At 49.4% G+C, this 8,862-nt stretch overlaps 1 long non-coding RNA gene across 1 annotated transcript; it reads left to right on the top strand.

Annotated features, from left to right (window-relative positions):
- Positions 1–1,355: 1,355 nt before the first annotated feature.
- Positions 1,356–8,530, top strand: LOC108518568 (uncharacterized). Its single transcript, XR_001882401.1, has 3 exons — positions 1,356–1,522; positions 4,642–4,863; positions 8,455–8,530. It is a non-coding gene; the product is annotated as an uncharacterized LOC108518568 (long non-coding RNA).
- The last annotated feature ends 332 nt before the right edge of the window (positions 8,531–8,862 follow it).

The following is an 8,862-nucleotide window of genomic DNA, read 5'->3' as shown; positions in this document are numbered from 1 at the left end:
GGTTAAGAGATGAAGGCTGCTTTCTTTCAAAAGAGCTCATGCCCAGGGTTCCTACTTTTGTGGTACCTACTTTTTCATGGTTCTGGGGCTGGAGGCTGGTTCAGAGACATCTGGCCTATCTTTTGCCCAAAATCACACCCCGTAGGCTACCCTTGTGAGTCTGGCTGTGCTATCTCTATGTGCATGTATGCATGTGTCTATCTGAGTTGTGGTGTTTGTGGGGTGTTTCTGCTTCTGCTTGAGTCTGTCAGTCCACATCTGATCGTCTGAGTTTTTTTTTTTTTTTTTTTAGACAAGGTCTCACGTTGGTCACCCAGGCTGGAATACAGTGGTATGATCTCAACTCATTGCGCCTTGACCTCCTGGGCTCAAGCAATCCTCCCCCGTCAGCTTCCTGAGTAGCTGTGACTACAGGTGCACGCTGCCATGCCTGCCTAAATTTTTTTTGTATTTGTAGTAGAGTTGGGGTTTCACCATGTTGCCCAGGCTCGTCTCCAACTCCTGAGCTCAAGCGATCCGCCTGCCTTGGCCTCCCGAAGTATGTTTACCTGTCTATCTGCTATGTGCCTGTGTATCTGTGAGTCTGGATATTTTGGCTATCTGCCTGTCCTTGTCTGATTGACTGTCTGCTTGTCTATCCATTTACCTGTCCATCTGCTACATACCTGTGCATCTGTGTGTGTGTATCTGTCTGGATGTTGTCTCTTTGTCCATTATGGATCTGTCTGTCTGCCAGTGTGTGTTGTTTGCCTGCATTTGTGCACTTGTTGGCTTGTATGTCTGTGTGTGTGTGTCCTGCCTGTGCCTCCCTGTCTGTGAGGTGTCTGTGTATCTGTGTGGGGGTTGTGGCCATCTGCCTGCCCTTGTCTGCCTGTCTGTCTGTGCATAAGAGGCAAGGACTCAGAGCAGGGGATGGGAGCAGAGCCAGAGCCTCCCACCATCACTCAGCTTGGCACAGAGCCCGCCCGAGTGGAATTTTGTGACTCACTGGGTTCCTTGGCCGAGGAGGAAAAGGGCAGGGCCAGGGTTGATGGACACCCCCACTTTCCTTTTCCATGACCCTTTGACCCTTTGCCTCCTAGTGACTCTTAGTGACTCACTGACTTATTCCTTTTTTTTTTTTTTGACGGAATCTTGCTCTGTTGCCCAGGCTGGAGTGCAGTGGTGTGATCTCAGCTCACTGCAAGCTCTGCCTCCCGGGTTCAAGCCATTCTCCTGCCTCAGCCTCCTGAGTAGGTGGGACTACAGGCACCCACCACCACGCCCGGCTAATTTTTTATATTTTTTAGTAGAGATGGGGTTTCACCGTGTTAGCCAGGATGGTCTCGATCTCCTGACCTTGTGATCCACCTGCCTCCGCCTCCCAAAGTGCTGGGATTACAGGTGTGAGCCACCACACCTGGCCGACTCATTGACTTATTCTTGAGCAAAGTGGGGCCTTATCCAAGGGCCTGGGACAGAGCAACAGGCAAGGAGACACCGGCAAGACTTCCCCCTCTGAGCACTTCTGGCTTTTCAAGAGGTAGGTAGCCTGGGTCCCTGTGGTGGTTCTGTTCTCCCTTACTCTGGACCCCCGCAGCGCAGCCCCTCTCTGGGCGTTGGTACCAGCCTGTACCTAGATGCCTCCTGGAGGCCCTCTTGTGCTCTCTTACTTTTACAGAGGGAGGTGAAGCAAGAAAGGGACAGTGACATGCCTAAGGACACACAGCAGAGCAGAGGCCCAGGCCTCTCCTTTCCCTGGAGTCCCAGAGCTCCCCACACCCCACAACCTTCACAACTGCTCCAAGTGCTCAGAATCAGCCATTCTCCTCTGCGAGCTGAGCAGGGCCTTCTGGGAAGACAAAGACCTGTTGTCTGCTCACCTCAGGTCCCTACCTGAGGACCCAATACTTGAGGCCTAGAAGTTCAGATGCTTGGAGCCCAAACAGCACCCCAGCCAAGGCTGGGGCTCCTTGTGGCTCCTTGTGGTCAGTGGGACATGTCCAGAGCTCAGGTCAGTGCTCCCTGGGACTGTGTCTGAGATCCAGTCTGGGCCTAATACTGTAGCCTATTGGGCCATGTTGTGATATGTTGGGGCTTCCCAGGGCTGCTGGACTGTTTTGTAGAAAGTGCCGCATCGAGGGCCGCATGACAGTCAGAGTGTGGTGCTGTCATAGCACGCTGGAACTTGCAGCAGATAAAATTCCAGGCCATGTGGAAGTGTGTTGTACCACACAATGGCATGCTTTACTGTTTGATTTTCTCATTCATTCAACACATATTTATTAAGCATTTACGATGTGCCAGGTTCTGTGCTAGGTGCTGAGTGTACTTTGTTGAACCAAACAGATGCAGTTCCTGCTATTGTGGAGTTTGCAATCTAATGCGAAGAGAGGCCGGGCGTGGCGGCTCATGCCTGTAATCCCAGCAGTTTGGGAGGCTGAGGCGGGTGGATTGCTTCAGCTCAGGGGTTTGAGATCAGCCTGGGCAACATGATGTAACCCTGTCTCTACCAAAAATTCAAAAAATTATCTGGGCATGGTGGCATGCGCCTGTGGCCCCAGCTACTCAGGAGGCTGAGGTGGGAGGACTGCTTGAGCCCAGGAGGCAGAGGTGGCAGTGAGCTGAGATTGTGCCACCACTGCACTCCAGCCTGGGTGACAAAGTGAGACTCCATCTCAAATAATAATAATACCAATAATGGGAAGATAGACAAATACATAAGCAAACCACCCCCCCGACCCACAGATCAAGAAGTCATTCCAAAATGTGAAGCGTTCTGAAGATATGCACGTAGCGTAAGAACCTGGTGTAATGTGGTGGTCAAGGTGGTCTCAGAGAGGAGATGACGTTTGAGCTGACACCTGAGGGATGAGAAGAAGGCAGCCATTCCCAGGGCCCAAGGGAGGTATCCTAGGAAGCTGGATCAGCATGAGCAGAAGCCCTGAGGCCTGGAACAAGTTGGTCTGCTTGAAAAGCAGGAGAGAGCCCTGAGCAGCTGGAGTGCAGCAAGCGAGGTGCACAGAGGAGCAGGAAGGCGCTGGGAGAAGGCTGGGGCCAGATTATGCAGGACAGGCTGGATGAAGGGGCTTGAATTGTCTTCTGACCACTGAGGGGATATACACATGAGGGTGAAATCATCTGATTTACATGTGCAAAGGCCCACTCTGGCTGTTCTAGAGAGACCAGATGATTGCAGGGTAAAAGTGGATTAATGGAGGCTGGGTACGTGCCGTGTGTGGTAGATAGCATGCTACCAAATAGACTCACAGGTAGCCCTATTATCTCCATTTCACAGATGAGCAAGTCAAGATGCAGAAAGACTCTCTGGCTTGTCCAAGCTCACACAGCTGTTAGGAGCAGAGCAGTGTCCTGGTGCCCAAGCCCTGAAGGCCCCAACACACTGCCTCTGTAATGGCCACAACTGTCCAAAAGCTAAGTTGACTCTCACACCTGGTAGTGTCTGTGGTCATTCACCATGGATGGAAGTGGAGAAATGCAGAAAACAGAAACACAGCTTCCCCTTTTCTGTCATATTTCTGTATCATTGGTGTTTGGAGCCAGTTGAGCACAAAAGGTCCCTGAGTGCTGTTTCCTTGTGATATTTGGGGGTTAACAGCTTCCCCTCATCTCTTAATTATCTGCCCTCCTTCACTTCAGCTGCACATTCGTTAAAGAATGCTCTCCCAGGAGAAGAGCTTGGTGTTATCACCCGCAAACATCTTAGAAAACTAATGCTATCCTTGAGTGCCTGTTTACAGAAACATTTTTACATCTCACTTGACATTTCCAGCAAATCTTGATCCTTCCAGCCAGGAATATTAATATATAGGTCTTGAAAAGTGCAAGAAGCTCTTCCATGGCTCCGAGCACATTTCACACTCTTCCTTTTTTGATCCCCAAGCAGACAGTGCTAAAACCTCAATAGCTGGGCGAATACGAATCCAACAGGAAGAATCACTTTTAAGAGCTGGGTTCTTGGGGTCAAATACTGTGGTGTGGCCTTTTGGTTGTAATGAGTTGAATGGAGGCCTCAAAAAGGATATATCCATGTTCTAATCCCCAGAACTTCTGAATGTGACCTTATTTGGAAAAAGAGTCCTTTCGGATGTAATTAAGTTAAGGATTTTGAGATAAGGAGATCGTCCTGGGTTATCTGGGTGGACCCTAAATCTGTTGACAATGTCTTTATGAGAGACCCCAGAGGACACAGACAGAAGAGGAAGAGGCAATGTGGCCCCAGAGGCTGAGATCAGAGCTCTCTGGCCACGATTCAAGGAACACCTGGAGCCACCAGAAGCTAGAGGAGGCAGGGAATAGATTCTCCCTGATCCTCTGGGTATGCCAGAGGGAAAACAGCCTAGCCGACACCTTGATCCTCCCACCTCAGCCTCCTGAGTAGCTGCGGCCACAGGCGCATGCCACCATGCCCAGGTAATTTTTTGAATTTTTGGTAGAGACAGGGTTACATCATGTTGCCCAGGCTGATCTCAAACCCCTGAGCTGAAGCAATCCACCCGCCTCAGCCTCCCAAACTGCTGGGATTACAGGCATGAGCCGCCACGCCCGGCCTCTCTTGGCATTAGATTGCAAACTCCACAATAGCAGGAACTGCATCTTCTGGCCTCCAGAATTGAGAAAATTAACTTCTGTTTTGTTAAGCAGCCAAGTTTGTAGCAGTTCATCATAGCAGCCCTGGGAAAGAAATACAGTGGGCTTCCAGTTCAAGGAGGATCCACGAGGCCTGAGCTCCATCTGTGGACTGGAATCACCGAAACCAAGGCTGTGTGCACGTAAAGCCAGCACAAGCAGCTCATGCTGGCAAAAGCAGACCAAACTGGCTCAGGCAATAGCAGATCATCTTGAAGTGGTTCACGCACGACAGTGAGTAGTATTGATTGGGGTTAAGAGCCAGGTTCAAGGAGGTTTATCACTCAGTAGCCAGGTAAAGTAGGTTCCAGACCTGGCTCCGCCACTCAGCAACCGGGGAAATGGGGGTAAGCTTCTTAAACGCTCCGTGCCTCAGTTTCTCCATGTGTAAAATGAGGGCGCTAATAACAGTCCCTACCTGCAAGGTGGTTGTGAAGGTGATATGAATCCATATATGTAAGGCACTTGGAATTGACAATACTGACATATCACAAGTACAAAATAAGTGTCTGCCATTATTAAGCTAACCCAAATCAAAACAGACACAGATGAATTCCGAATAGTCAAGTAGACTCAAATATGTTCAAATGGAGCCCACCAGTTAAAACTAGCTGAGACTAGTGTGAACTGGCTCAAGCCTTTTGGGCCAAGCTGTACTAAAACCAGATTAAATCAGTCAAAACAGGATTAGAATAGTCAGTCTGGAATCTCTACACGCACGCCTGCACATTTGAGGGGTCTCTCTCCACCCCCTCTGTACATCAGATGGAATAGTAACAAACAGTCCCACATCTCCCAAGAACGAGCATAATGGACAGGCAGAGGGCCGCCGATGCCCACACCTAAGACATACAGACATCTCCCTGTGGGAAACGCGCTCAAATTCTTTACGACAGGTCAAAGTTCAAATATCAGAAACCAGTTTCACTCACACTAATTAAACAAGAGACGGGATCTGTGGTTCAGGATCCTGAGGCACTCGTGAAACTCATGGGTAGGAAGTGCAGCTGGAGCCAGTGAGTGTCTGGAAGGCTATCAGAGCTCAAGGCCCGTCTCTCTGGCCCAGGGAGGGAAATTAACTCTCTCAAGGTCAGGAGCTCAGTGAGCAGGAGGCTGGTAGAGAGGTGGGAGCTGCAGGTGACCGGCTGGAAGTCAGAGACTACTGTGGGGCAGCTTGTAACAGTGGACACAAGAGCCCCAACTTGTGGGCACTTGGAAGTCCTAGGCTGTTCCCAGGCTCCACCCCGTCCCCTGGGGTGCCCGCTTCACAGAACACCAGTAATGCATTTGTGTCCGCCTATGCTTCCCGGCAGGAGCAGACCTGCAGAGAGGCCAGAAGACACCTGGCTGGGTGGGCAGCAGCCCCTCCGTAGTAACAATCAGAACCTGGGAAGATAAGTAGAGTCCCAGGGGAGAGACAGAGCTTCCCCTGTCACCACATGGCTCCTTTGACACAATTGCATGGAGGCAGAGAGAGGCATGCAGGTCAAGGGCCTGGCAGGGAGTCAGGAGCCCTCAGTGCCAATCCTGGCTCTGCCTCTGACACGCCATGTGACCTTGAGCAAGTCGCCACCCCGTCTGGCCTTCGCTAACCCATATACGGAATGAGAAGGTATCCTCCCTGGTCACTGGAGGTTTAAAATCATGTAGTGAGAGAGAGCTCATTCGGTCCAACTCTGCAACTGAAGGAATGGAGACACCGAGGGGGAGGAATCGGCCACAGTGACGAGTGGGAAGCAAAAGGAGCTATCACTACCATGGATTATCCAGCTACTTGTGCTTGATAAACTCCCTCTTGGTGGAATGCGCTTTCCCACATCCAGCAGCACAAATGCTGTGAGCATCTACTACAGGCCAGGCACCTTCTCGGGGCTGAGCACTTGACATAGGTTATCTCATTTAACCCCCTAACAACCCCATGAGGTATTATCAGCCCCATTTCACAGGTGGGAAAACTGAATCCCAGAGAGAAGACTCACTCAGACACAGCTATCTGAACGCTTGTTTCAGTTCCCCTAGGGCAGCAGAGGAAGCAAGGTGCGGGGAAGCCAGTGGTCAAGGATTCCATGGGGAATGTACCCTAGAACCAACCTGTGGAGAGAGGGCAAGGGAATGGGCTCAGGCCAGGGAAGAAGTGGGGAGGACAGTGTCCTGTTGACTTATTCAAAACATCCATTTTTACTCGACTTTTAGTTCATTAGTCACCACTTTTTATTAGTATCTCATGTATTCTTTCATAGTTTCTTTCTGCAGGTATAAAAATAATGATGTTTTCTTTCTTTCTTTCTTTTTCTTCTTTAAGACAGGGTCTCGCTCTGTCGCCCAGGCTGTAGTACAATGGTGCGATCTCAGCTCACTGCAACCTCCGCCTCCCGGGTTTAAGCTATTCTTTGCCTCCGCCTCCTGAGTAGTTGGAATTACAGGCATGCACCATGATGCTTGGCTAATTTTTGTATTTTTAGTAGAGTCAGGGTTTTGCTATGTTGACCAGACTGGTCTCCAACTCCTAGTCTCAAGTGATCCACCCGCCTCGGTCTCCCAAAGTGCCAGGATTACAGGCGTGAGCCACTGTGCCCGGCCAAAGGTGGTGACGTATTCTTAATGCCCATTTTCACATAAAAGGTAATAATCTACCCATACCTTGCTGTACCTTGTTTGTTTTTTTGTTTGGTTGGTTTTGTTTTGTTTTTGTTTGTTTGTTTGCTTTTTTGACAGAGTCTTGCTCTGTCAGCCAGGCTGGAGTGCAGTGGTGCAATCTCAGCTCACTGCAACCTCTGCCTCCCGGGTTCAAGCGATTATCCTGCCTCAGCATCCCGAGTAGCTGGAATTACAGGCGCCCAACACCATGCCCGGCTAATTTTTGTGTTTTTAGTAAAGATGGGGTTTCACCATGTTGGCCAGGCTGGTCTTGAACTCCTGACCTCAAGTGATCCGTCCACCTCGGCCTCCCAAAGTGCTGGGATTATAGGCGTGACCTACTGCGCCTGGACCTTGTTTGTTTTTTTTAACTAATCACACATCTTAGAGATCTTCATTGGTAATTAGAGAGCTTCCTGGATCTTTTATATCACTGCATAATATTCTATTATATAGATTAGAATAATTCAATTTCCCAGTTCCCTGTTGGTGGACATTTGTTTCTGGTTTGTTTGTTTTTTCTATTTTTTTCTTATCACAAACAGTGCTGAAATAAGTAATTGTGCATATGCACTGTTTCATATGTGTGCAGGTATACCTGCAGGATAAATTCCTAAAAATGAATTGCTGATTTAAGAGTATCTTTTTTTTTTTTTCTGAGACAGGGTCTTGCTATGTTGCCCAGGCTAGAGTGCAGTGGCATGATCATGACGCACTGCACCCTCAGCCTCCTGGGCTCAAGCGATCTTCCCACCTCAGCCTTCCAAGTAGCTGGGACTACAGGCATGTGCCACCACGGCTGGTTAATATTTCAACATAACAGAGTTTCATCATGTTGCCCAAGCTGGTCTTGAACTCCTGGGCTCAAGCAATCCTCCCACCTCAGTATCCCATAAGTGCTGGGATCACAGGCTTGTGCCACCGTGCCTTAATGGTTGAAAGTACTGTATGAGTTATCTACTGCTGCATAGCAGATTATCACAAACTCAGCAGTTTAAAACAACAGCCATTGATTAGCTCACAGTCTCACCTGAACTGGGTGCTCAGTTCAGGGTGAAACCAAGGTGGCGGCCAGGCTTGGTTCTTTTTTGGAAGCTCTGAGGGGGAAATCTACTTCCAAGGCCATTCTTGTTGTTGGCAGAATTTGGTTCCTTGTGGTTGTAGAACTGAGTCTCTGGTTTCTTGCAGGCTTCCAGGAGGGGCCTCCTTGGGCTCCGGGAGGACACCCACAGTCCTCACCATGCAGCTCCCTCTGACATCAAGCCAGGAATAGCCCAACGGATCTTTCTCATGCTTCAAATCTCTGATGAATTTCTCTTGCCAGAGAAAGCTTGCTGCTTTCCAAGGGCTCACCCAATCAGATCGTCCAACAAGAGTGATCTCCCTATCATTAGGTTAACTGACTTGGAACCTGAGTTAATCTGCAAAATCCCTTTTGCCATATAATGGAATACAATCATTTCATTCACATGCGCATCTTATTCACAGGCCTCACACTCATACAAGGGCAGGGGACTACAGAAGAGTGAAGGCCAGTGAGGGTCACCTTAGAATTCTGCTTAATATGGGTGTTTTGTAATTTGGGTAGATGTTGCC

Source organism: Rhinopithecus bieti, unplaced genomic scaffold (genome assembly GCF_001698545.2).
Source record: "Rhinopithecus bieti isolate Rb0 unplaced genomic scaffold, ASM169854v2 scaffold_44592, whole genome shotgun sequence".
Classification (NCBI taxonomy): domain Eukaryota; kingdom Metazoa; phylum Chordata; class Mammalia; order Primates; family Cercopithecidae; genus Rhinopithecus; species Rhinopithecus bieti.
This window is presented reverse-complemented; position numbering and strand designations above follow the sequence as displayed.